The sequence below is a fragment of the Manacus vitellinus genome, unplaced genomic scaffold (assembly GCF_001715985.3).
Source record: "Manacus vitellinus isolate BGI_N305 unplaced genomic scaffold, ASM171598v3 scaffold_49_pilon, whole genome shotgun sequence".
Classification (NCBI taxonomy): domain Eukaryota; kingdom Metazoa; phylum Chordata; class Aves; order Passeriformes; family Pipridae; genus Manacus; species Manacus vitellinus.
In genome coordinates, this window is record NW_021940603.1 from 25,698 (window position 1) to 37,573 (window position 11,876).

The following is an 11,876-nucleotide window of genomic DNA, read 5'->3' on the forward strand; positions in this document are numbered from 1 at the left end:
GGGCAGCCACACTCGGCTTATCCCGTGCTCCTGGGACGGAACAGGCAGCGGGAGCACTGCTTGGGACCAAGAGGGACTTGGGAGAAAGAGGATAGTTGTAGTATCCATAGAGCAACTTAAAGGGACGTGACTGCCAATACCAGTGTCAAAAAACTTAGCTTCTGGTAAGACAGTGTGAGTTTAATTAAACTAAATTGAGCTGCTTTGTAAGTATTGATTATTTCAGTTGTGTTCCACACAATTCTGCAGCTGTGCAGAGTTAGTCTAGTGATGGCATCTATTAAGTTGCTGAGGAACAAAAAACCTTCTTCAGGTCACACCACTGACACAACTGCTTTTGATTGTGTCTGTGTTTGGGGGAATGGGTGACATTAATGCCTGGGTTCAGGCTTCTGAAGACTTGCTCAACTGCTCAGTTATTACACTGGTGATAGGGGTGGTGTTGGAGAAGGGCTAGTCCAGATCCTCTGGATCCAGAGTAGTTTTACCTTGTCTGGTGAGATGGCAGGGACATTTGATGAGTGTTTCAACATCACAGTCCATCCATCCATGAGGAAATCACAGGGCCAAGAGGCAGTGTGCAGGTTGTCTGTGGAAAGGTGTTCTGACCGTGTGAAGAAGTTCTTACTTTTGCAGAATTAGAAGCCAAGTTATTCTTTCTTTCTGACTCAACTGTGATGACTTTTTGATGGAAAGCCTGAGAAACACGTGGTGGGTGCAGAGCGTTTGGAAATGACAAGGCAACCCGTGATGCAGCAGGATTTCCTGGTGAGCAGGGGCCTGGCTGTAGGGCTGTGATGAATCTGAGAGGGTGTAATTTTTACTGGCTGCTCACCAGAGAGTGTTCAGTTGATACTCTGGGTTGCTGCTTCTCATGGGCACGCTGTGGATGTGCAGCAGTGGGGGTGGGTAGTGAAAGCAGTGCCTTTGCAGAGCTGATGAGCACTCAGGGCCAGTTTGGAGGTTCAGAGGAGCGGGTCCCCACCCCTGTGTTCAGAGCACTGGCCGTCGGCAGCCCACGGCCTGGGGTGGTCCTGATGTTTTACAAACGTGCTGAAGTCGATGAGCTCACTGAGAGAGGCAGCATTTATGGCCAAATGCCCACCCAATGCAGTGGTCAGAACTTGTGAGGGGAGCTGGAACCCTGGTACTGGAGCTTTGCTCTAGAGTCTCTGAGCTTTTCAGCTCCTGTCCCTGTCCATAACCTGCCCTCGTGTTGTGTAGACTTGTATGTGAGTTCTGCAACTGCTGTCACCTTCTGATAGCTGAGAAGGTTTGTGAACATTAAATATTTGGATGCACTGACCAAATGAGTTCCTTGGGATAGTCAGAAACTCAACAAGTGAATATGTTTTGATTTGAAATAACAACACGTACCTCAAGTTCGTGCTGGCGACTTTGGATTCTCTCCTTTCTTTCCCTCTGTTGCAAAGGCTTGCCCTGATATAAGGCTAAATATTGGTAATTTAAATACCATTTTAGTAGGCAAGTGAGCTCCTAGAAGTGTAAGGATGCAGTGGGGCCGAAATGCTAAATGGTGATGACTTTCTAAGAAAAATCCTGTTACTGGGATATGAACGTGCCTTTCCTGAAACGTTTCTGATCTGTTTTCTGGTAACATGCACAACAGACTTGCCTACCCTGCTGAAAATTCCAAAGTGCCATTTCTGTAGTGAACACAAGACACATTGAAAGCAGCGAACTGAAGTGGTTTGGGAATATTAAAGCCTGACTTTGGACTCAGCACTGCTGGGTGAGACCTGGCTCTGCCTGTGCTGCACCTTGCAGTGCCCAAGTGTTGGGGTGAGGCTCTGCCTTCTGGGGCTTGGAGTCAGACCCAGAAGGTGATGCTGGCTCTGGTGCCAAGATAAGGAAGTGCTTTGTCTAAATCTGGTGTACTGGCTTCAGGACTTAAAATGCCAACCAGCATCTGCACGATATTTCATGCTTTATTTAAAGTTTCGGGGATTTGCTGGAGTCACTCTCATTCATCACGTGGAGCTCTGAAGCTCCCGTTGCAGATTGTCATCTCTCCCCTGCAGTGCCACTGTGTCTGCTCCTTTGGCTAAAGATAGAAAGGAGCAGAGTTGGTTTTCTTTCTTCTCCAAGAAAGAAATCCTGCAGAGTTTGAGTTCACCTGCAGAAGATGGTTTTGCTGTTTCTAGCAGGCCTTTTAGGGATATGCAGTATTTTGCTTTTCCATACTGGTGTACCTTTGTTGGTTTGGGTGTTCAGTATGTGATCAGAACACAATGACTTATTTCTTTATTCCCTTAGAAAGTGAGTGGTTTAGAGAGCATTATTGTGACCGTTGGTTGCAACTTTTCAGTCTGCAAATACACTTCCAAAGACAAGTGTTGTTTTGTGAAGCTTCACTCTAATGTTTTTAAAGGCAAACCCCACCTTCAGCTGGCTAGAAGAGCTGAAGGGGAGGAGCTGCAGGGGGAATCTTCTCCTTAGCTGGGATTTTGTGGCCACTGGCTAATTTTTGCCATGTCCTGTTGGAAGTCTGAGCGTAGGCAATGATTTCAGCACGTGGCAGGTTGTGTGTCCCTCGAGGGACAGTGCCCAGGAACCCAGAGGAAGATTCATCAGGACCAACCAGTGTCACACGTGTCCTGCTTTGGACTGTAGGTACAACATAAACTTGATAAATTTGGTAACTCTGCTTTAATTTTGGAATATTTTGGGAGAAAGTGCCCAATTTATAAATGCAGGTAGTTCCATCTTGGGTACAAGTGGTGCCAATACAAGGCTTTCCATCCCTTCAGGCCCCTGACTGCTCTGTGGTGCTCTCCCTGTCCCCAGAGCTGCTTGTCCTGCCCAGGGTGTGTTTGTAGGCTCAGTCTCAGAAGACTCAGAAGGGCCTTGGCTGCACATGGTTAGGTGGGACAGGCCTCTCAGCACTGTTGGACACAGGAGCGTGGTGTGGGAGCATAGTGGGAGTTCAGCCACTCAGTAATTCATCTTTTATCTCAATATTAAGAGCAGGAGGTTGGATTCTTAAGCCTGTCCTGCCTCAGCTGAAGGGCAGGTTGTTTCAGGTGGTTCCCAAAAGTAATGTTTTACTGGAAAGCAGCACGAGGCAACATCCAGCCAACTGTGCTCCTTGCTGTGCAGGGTTTCAGCAGCATATACATTATTTATTCTATAAATAAATCTAATGAGTCTGTATTCTGTAACTCTCCATATAGCAGGTTTGTATTATATTGGCAGGTTAGCTGAGTGAAAACAGTGTTGGCAGATTGTTCAGCTCATAGAAAAAGATTTCTTTGTAGAGTTGCATAGGGATTGTCCTGTGTGTCAGAAATGCTTCTAAATGTCAAATATTTTTCTACAATAAAATAATAAAAATCAAAAGAATTCATCTTGGATACATTTTTTTTATATACTAGGGCACAGCATGTGGTGGTGTTTTTTGAAACAAATCAAATAACAAGCTGAGTGTCTGTTTGCTCTCCCCCACATGAGGGTTTCTCTCTCTTCTTTTAGGGTTAGAATCCCCAAGGACCAGGAAGATGTTTGTGTTTATAAATGGCAAGTGAAACTTCATTGGGAAATGGGTAATGAATTCCATCTTAAATGAACGATAAATGTGCCAGCTTTGCATTGTTAATTCCTAGGGCTGTTCATTAGGACCACACGAGCTTGTTGCTGCCAGTGGGATTGCACAAGATGGTTGAGCTGCTCTGCCACAGCTGAGAGAGGAGTCAGTGTGTGCCTCCAGGGCTGAGAGAGGAGTCAGTGTGTGCCTCCAGGGCTGAGAGAGGAGTCAGTGTGTGCCTCCACAGCTGCACAGCTCTCCCCTTCCTTTGTGCTCGTGCTGCTGCTGCCCTGACCCTTCCCTCCCTGGCAAACCCATCTGCTTGGGAGGGGCATTTTTCTGCCCAGTGGCTGAACTGAGTCAGGGCCAGCAGGGTAAGGAGTTGCTAGAGGTGATGCAAGGTCAGTGGCAAGAGTATTTTTGGGGAAAACTGGTGCTGGAGGTCGAGCCCCTGCTGCTGCAGGTGGAGGTGCAGAGCCCTGAGCTGTGTGTGCTGTCCTGGGTGTCAGTGTGGAGCCACCACTGTGTGTAAACCTGGCATTCCTGGGGCACTCCTCACCTTTCCTGACCTCCCTCTGCCAGCTTTGCTCTCTGTAGCCTGTGTTTGTTCTTCCCCTCTTTGCAGCCTTCCCATGAGGAACTTGGTGTCACCAGCAAGTTGTTGGTGTTCTGCTCCTTTCCCAGAGGTGAGGGCCTGGCCTCCAGCACATATTCAGTGTCACAGGGAGGTTTGGGTTGCAAGGGACCTTAAGAGCTTGTCTCATTCTGCTTCTGGGCAGGGACACCTTCCACTAGACCAGGCTGCTCCAAGCCCTGTGTTCTTGGGGGACTTCCCTGGTGGCCTTGCCCTGCTGTCAGAGATGGCATTTGGTTTGCTCTCTGTTTCCTCTGTCCTTACCACATAACCTGTCCAGGGCCTATTGTTACCATGGCAGCTTCATTTCTTTAGGAGCCTTTTGTGAAGAGTCTGTGGAATGTCCCTTGGGAATTAGAGCAGGCTTTGTCCATGGGTGTGTGCTGAAGGGGCAGCTCTGAGAGAACTCCCGTGGGCTTGTGGAACATGACTTTCCTGTGCAGAAGGGAGGTTGATTTCCCTGTCTAAATGCCATTGTTTCTTTAGCTGCCTATGGATCTGTTTTCTAGAATAGTTTTTACTAACTTAGGCTCACTAGGCTGTCACATCAGTGTTGGCTGAGGGAGTAAACCCAGCTCTGAATTGTGCTAAGAGTAAGTACTGCTTCAAGCAGTGGAATTTTTTTTTTGAAGGCTGTTTTTTTTCTGGTTCACTGATGTGGCTTCTTTGGTGTCTCATAGTTTTGTTTTTTCCTGTAGTCTTACTTTAATAGGACACTGCTTGTGGGAGAGGAATTAAACATCCTTTTTCTAAGAAATTAATATTTTTAAAAAGGTAGAGGAACTTACATGGTTTGCTATCTCTGTTTTCCTGTGTTTGGTGGAAATTGGTCCATAGACTGATAATTATTGATCGTGGAATTGGAGGAAAGAACGGGGAAGGATGTGCACACCGAATGCACTCCTGTAGGCCTGTTCTGTTGGATACTGGGCTTAAAAGGACCCAAACAAAACAACAGGGTTGCAGCAATACTGCAAAACAAATAATACAGTCCAGGGAGTGCCAAAGAGCCCTGCAGAGATCCCCCAGTGTGCAGAGCTGAGGTGAGAGGGGCTGCCCTCCCTTGGCTGCTCCCAAACTGTGCTCAGCCCTGAGGATCCCTGTCCCTGCTGCCCATGGGGCCCTGGCAAGGGCAGTGGGAGGGAAGGAGAGCTCAGGTGGTCAGGGAAGTTCCCCAGCCTGGGGAGGGGGTTCTCAGAAACATTGCCCTGACTTGGGCTGCTCTGCCCTCTGAGTTACAGAGCAGGGCTGGTTTGTTCTGGTTTATTCTTCGTCTCCTTTCTGTTCCATGCTCCCAGTGTTTTCCTTAAGCTCCTTGAGGCTTTTCCTATTTTAGCACTAGCTGATTGTTCTGCTTGTATTTGCAGAAATCATCCCTCTAGAAAGGGTCAGTGTAACTGTTCAGAGGAAATGGCATCATTTCTGTGGGTTTGTGCATCTCTTTTGCTTTCCTCGGTCACTAGTGATTTTTTTTTTAATATCTTTTGTCTCTGTAAGCTCCATTTGGAGCAGTTTTCTCTGCCAAAGTGGTAAGATGGAGCTGGAATGTAATTCTTGTTTCAAAATGTTTTAGGGAAATTTTGAATACTGATTACTGTGCTGCTTTACAAGATGCTGGACACATGCAGTGTTATAGTGTTTCACTGAAAATGGCCAGGCTGGGCTATGGCAGCACTGTCCACTGGCTGAGGTGGAGGAGAGGACGGTAGGTTGGATGACAGTGAGAACTTGTGGTTGAGTCCTTTCAAATATCCCCAGCACTGGAGTGTAATGTGGAACAGGAGGAGGGAACCTGTTCTGCACAGCCTGTGCCCTGGCTGGGGGTTTCCTCACTTTCAGAACAAGTGGGAGAACACAGGCAATGCCAGATTTCAGGTGTGACCCACTGGCACTAGGAGAAAAGGAATTACAGTGAAATGCCCCAATCATTCCCTTTTTCTGGGTGTGTTTCAATACTGAACTGTTACAGTTTTCTCCCCCGAAGAAACCAGAGAAGCTGCTTGTGTTGCTGTGCACAGGAAAGCTTTTACACACTTGTGTTGCTGTTGGTGTAACTGTAGGGCACCAGGTCATGGACTGAGAGCACTGGTGAGGGGTTTGTGTAAATCCTGTTGCCTGAGGTGGCTGATGAATTGGGAATCTCTTGGCTTTGAGGTCAGTGTTTGTGAATGCCTTGGCCATTAGAGCTGGTAGGACAAGCTTTTCCCACTGGTGTGCCTTGCTTTTCTGGTTCTCGTTGCTGGTGGTGGATTCAGAGTCCTGGTGGAAAGCTGAGAAGGAAAAAACAAGGGGATTAGGGAGCAGTAGGAATCAAGGGGGGTGAAGTGTCACATCTGGGAGCAGGGAGAGGAGCTGTCAGTTGTACCTGCCATTATTTCCTGGACCAAGGGGTTGTTATAAAACTTCTAAGATGGAAAGTGTATCCTTTTGTAAACTTTCTGAATGTTTTCTCGGGGGTTTCTGCCAGGCCTTTCGCAGGAGGGTGCCATTGCTCAGCTTCATCCAGAGCATTTGTGCAGAACCTGGAGGCTCTGCAGTGCCAGGAGGTACCACCAGCATTTTCTGTAGTGAGTTCTGAGGTACTGGCAGGGTCTGTCACCAATGGAGTTCATTTTGTTGTGAAATGCACAGCTAAGAGTAACCCTTTCACATCCTCCTTGCCCATAAATTTTTGGCAGTCAGCTCCTTTGTTGTCTGTCCCTCAAACAACTTCCTTGACCCGAAGTCATGCTTTGATAACACCCCCATCCAGAGTTTAGCTATTGTTTACCCCTGTCCCAAAGGCCACGTGTGGATGTTGCTCCTCTCTGGGAGTTGCATTCAGGCTGTGTCAGGAGAGAGTGGCTGTCTGGGGGCACAAAGACATTCAGTGTGGGACAGCCAGCGCTGATTTGTAGCTCCCCAGTTGTGGTCTCTTCACCCCCAGCACTGGGCAGTGACCAGTAGCTTCACTGTGAAGTGTCCCCAAGTGCCACTGGAGTGGTTTGTGCCCTTTGAATGCTGAGGGGGTGTGTGGGTTCTCTGCTGCTGCCAGAGGAGAGCCTGGCACAGGGGAGCTGAGCTCTCGTGGAACAGTTACATCATTAAAGAGCAGGGGATGTACAAAAACATTGACTTGCAGCTCTGTAGGAGAAAAGAATTCCCGGGAAGCTCCCTTTGCACCAACTCAGGGGGTGGGGGGAGAGAGAAACAGGCTGTTCCTGTCGTGAGCTGGGGGAGGGAGTGTTGGTGCCGTGCAAAGAGATTCCTGCTCCTGCAGCCCCCTGACCTAGCCTGTTTTACATGGATGTAAGAAAAAGGGGTCCTGTTTAACCTCTGGCCAAAGTGTGGGTAATGCCAGGCTCTCAGAGAAGGTCCCAAAGCAGCAGAGTGGCTCAGGTTACTGAGAACAGGCCTGCTCTTCCTGCCCTGACGTCACTGGCAGAGTTCCTGCAGCGGAGGCTGGAGCCGAGGAGACAAAAAGCTGTGGGGAAGAAAGGGAAGAACATGTTGGTAGAAGGTTAGAAATGATCTGAATATCATCTTACATTCACCAGGCTTGCCTTTTAACAGCCAACAAAGACCAGAGCCTTAAGACCCAGACCAGCCTCGTTTGTGTGATTTTTACTTTGCTGGGAGTTCAGGCACTTTGGGACTTGGTTGCTGGGGATTTTTTTGAATCCTCAGGGGGAACTTTGGTTTTTACATTGTTGTAGATGGCTGGGATGAGCACGCCTGTGGTTGAGATGGGTGTTGTTAGGCAGTTACTCCAATCTTGTTCCAAATAACATATGCCTCTGACAGACCAACCATCCAGACTGTAAATTCCTGTATTAGGCTTTTAGCTGTAGATTGATTATTTTTATTCTGTTCCAACAAAACTTATTCAAATTAATTTTCGAATATGAGGTTAAGAAGGGGTTTTTTTTGACTGTGGTAAACACACATTTATTTTTTTTTCTGTGGGTTTCAGTGGGAAACTCCTGCTGAGCTTTCCTGCTTTAGAGTAAAGGCCTGTAGTTGACCTGTTCTGTGGCTTTAATGAGATTGTTGTTACTTAAACTGGTCAATCTACGTGGATTTATTTAATTTTTTTTACTAATTGTCTGCAAAATAGTAAGTGGTAGCTTGGTTGGGACTACAAGAGCTGTTTTTTGCAGATTTTGCTTAAGGAGCAGATTATGTTGCCACACTGAGAGTAACCTCCAGTGCATCCTTGCAGCTCTGTGGGGAGGGCCAGGGGTCTGACAGCCATCAGGCTGTTACTGTGAGAACACAAACCACTCCTGAACACCAGACTTCCCAAAACCAGGCTGGGAATTCTTTGTCTGTTGCCATAAAGTTGCTCCATTGGACCCTGTCAGCTGGGTGTCTTTTGTGCTGTATCTGTGTTTGCTCCAAAGCAGGCAAGCTACTGAGAGCTCACATAAGGAGCAAATGTGTATGCTAACTTTGCTTGGGAGAGAACATTTATTTTGGATGAAATTCCCAGAGGAACTTGAGCAGACAGCGGGTGGGGAGAGTAGAACAAGCAGCAGGACACAGCAACACTTGTGTGCTTGGGCAGTGTGAGATGTGCGAGTGGAACACGAGGTGAGGGAGCAATGGAAGCTGCTCTGAGCATGGCCAAGGGCTGGCTGAGCTCAGGGTCAGAGCTGTCTGTGCCTCCAGGGGCAGTGGGAAGGTGAGCAAAAGTGTCCCTGCACCAGAACACCCCAGTTCTGCTGCCACCCCTCTCCTGGGGGCTCTTGGGTGACTTTGTTGTTGTGGTGGTGTCTGTGCTCTCACTGGTGGAACCCAGTGCCTCTAACACATTCTCCCCACTAATTCTGCATGTCCTGATTGGATGTGATAAAAAAATCAAGGCCACCCTGCCCCCTCCAGATGCTGTTCCTTGCAATCTCTTTCCTTGCTCTCCAGCTGATAAGAGTTTTCCTGTGTTACCAGCCCAGATTTAACCTTGCTGTATGTTTTCTTGAGGGCTGCTACCCCAAGTGTTCAAGTGGTTAATAGTTCCATGTAATACCTGCTCTGCAGTCTTCTACCCCTGGCTTTCAAGCAGAAACAAGCTATTATTTTGTTCTATAATTATTTTCCTTTAGGACAGAAGTTTATTTTTGAAAAATTGCGAAGGCTTTATCGCTTGCACGTCTCCATCCTCTAACTGGGACGTGCTGTGTTGTGAGAATATAAGTTAGAAAGACTTCCACCATTGAAGTTTTATTTAGTGAAAGGACTGGTATTGGGATGTATTATTTTATTTGATTTTAATTTGATTTTTTTCACTGATTTTTTTTTTATGCATTGGTGGAATCTCTAGGGACACAACTCTAGGTCCAAATTCATCTTGCTTTTACAGCCATTAAGGGGTATTAAAACTGTAGTGTTCAGAGACCTCTATCCAGTCTTGTGTTTTACTGCAACAATGGACTTGTACTAGAATGGTTATTTATTTACTTTACTGGCTCTTTCTGGCCTTTCTTTGTTCCTGAAAGAACACTAAACAAACAAGAGAATGAAGAAAGACCTTGAGTTGATCCCTTTCTCTATCTCCGGGGAAGATAATTTACAATATTCTTGACAGATGCTTGTCTAATCTCTTAATTGCTGCAAGTTTCACTGCACTTCCTAAGCAGCTTATTCCAGTATATTCTTACTGACTGGTTTGTTTTTGATGTTTAACTGACACATTCTGCAATTAACTTCAGGTTTTATTTGGTCATCTTGAGCTATTTCTGATGTACCTGAATGAACCTGAGCTGTCTTTTTTTTTTTTTTCCTCCTTGATCTCTTCTCTAACACAAACTGTATCTTTGTATTTAAGCTTCTCAGTGTTTCCTCATCTCATTTCTTTGCCTTCTGATCCATTTGTAGACTTTCTCCTGTCAGTTCATGTCAAAGCCTGACCCCCCAAACTGGGCACCCTGCTTTGCTGCTGGGTTGTTCTTTGTGAGGGCCTGTTGCTCTTCCTTTGCTCTGGAGCCCATGGAGGGTGTCGTGGGCCATCCCAGGGTTCCTGAGCCCGTGCCTGGATATCTGGAGCCCCTCCTGGTTTCTGTGCCAGAGGGTCAGGTTCATCCTTTTCACAGCTGGAGGGCTGGGAAGCAGCATGGGAAGCAGTTGTCTCTGGTGACCCCGGTGGATATTTGCCCCAAGCAGGTTCCCTGGTGTGGTGAGCAGGAGTGCAGGTGAGCAAACAGGAGCTGTGGCTTCCCCCTGGCTCCTGTGGAGGAGAAGCAAGCCTTTCCTGTTTGATGTTGTCTGCTGTCATGTGATTAGCTGCAGTCTTCAATATTCATGAAGAGTCTGAGGAAAGAGGCTGCCTTGTTTGTTCAGCATCAGGCTGTTGAAAGCCTGCTGTGGAGCACTGGTTTCTCCACCTCCTTTGATTTCAGATGCTGCTTTTTTGTTGCTGTAAAGTGGTACAAATCTGCACGACTACTTCTGACAATGCAGAAAGGGGATTTGCTTTTTTGTGGTTAAAGTATAATGGCAGCTCTGAGAGAAAAGAGAAAAACTGGGAAAGAAAATGAAAAGATGCTAAAAATGTGGAAAAGGGATCCATGTAGTGCGAACACAGTCTGAACAAAATTCCCCTGAAATTTGCCTGGGAAACAGCTGTCTGCCAGCATGGGCAGCATTTGCAGCTTTTGTTTCTTCCAAACTGTAGGTATGCTTTTGTACCAGACATTGGTGTTTTGAGCCCTGAAACCAATCTTCCAGTTTTGACATCATTAGCAACATTTATTTATTTATTACCTGTCTGGATCCTGGATTCCTCATATCCCAGTATTTGTTTCCTCTCAGTTTATGATCTTCAGTGAATAGCTTCAGACATAGGTCTTGTTTGTTACTCTACCGTTTCAAGTTCATGATGGGTTGGAACTTGGATTTCACTCCTCATTTGTTTATTTTGAAACTGCCTCTTGCTGTGTTTTACAAGCTGATTTGTCTTGGGAATGGTGATAGAGGTGGGATGAAGGTTTGGAATTGTAAAGGACCTAGCTTGTGTTTTCCAGGCCTTGCTGAATATTGCTCATTTAGTAGCTTTACACTGATAAACATACCTAGCCTTTTTATTTTAGTGCATTTTGATTCTCAATTAGTCCTTTCCCCCCTCTTTTTTTTTTTTTTAGGTGACAATCCCTGCTATCACCTCTGCTGCCTTCCTGTCACCCCCAAGTGTCTGCTTGGGACTGATGAGCCTCTGTTCCCTTCACCCTTCTTCTAGGAGCAGTTTGGCTCGTGCCTGGAGCACAAAGTCACCTGCCTGGCAGGCTCAGGGGGTTGTTGCAGGCCTGCAGTGCTGCCTCCAGCCCCCAGGAGAAAGCAGGGTAGGGGTGTCTCTGTCAGCCCTGCTGCCTTGGCCAGGTCCTCAGCAGCCCCTGAGTTTGTGGTGGTGTTGGGGAGCATGCTGACTGAGTTGGACAGTTTTTAGTGGTTGGTTTGTCAGCAGATGAGCGAGGCTGTGAGCAGTGGAGATGTGGAGAGGGCAATGAGGAACCAACCCTCCTGTGCTGGCTGAGCTGAGCTGCAGTGCCCCAGCACTGGGGGCTTCTCTCTGCCCTGGGGGTTGTTGGTGGGGGCTGTGGGAGCACAGGGGTCTCTGCAGGTTAGGGACAGTCACTGTGACACTCAGGGCTGGGCTGGGGGAGCAGTTGCTGTTTTCCCCTGTACTCAGCACAGGCCACCCCTGGAGTGCTGTGTCCAGTTCTGGGC

General features: G+C 47.3%; 1 protein-coding gene across 2 annotated transcripts in view; it reads left to right on the forward strand.

The window, feature by feature from the left end:
* Positions 1-61: 61 nt before the first annotated feature.
* Positions 62-11,876, forward strand: part of STAG1 (stromal antigen 1) — a 155,873-nt gene continuing 144,058 nt past the window's right edge. Inside the window, exon 1 of one of the 2 annotated variants that reach the window (XM_029962663.1) lies at positions 62-768. The gene's annotated coding sequence lies outside the window, so the exon portion shown is untranslated. Of the gene's footprint in view, positions 769-7,657; positions 7,678-11,876 lie in introns of those variants that run through there. The other variant, XM_029962662.1, reaches the window with a different exon arrangement.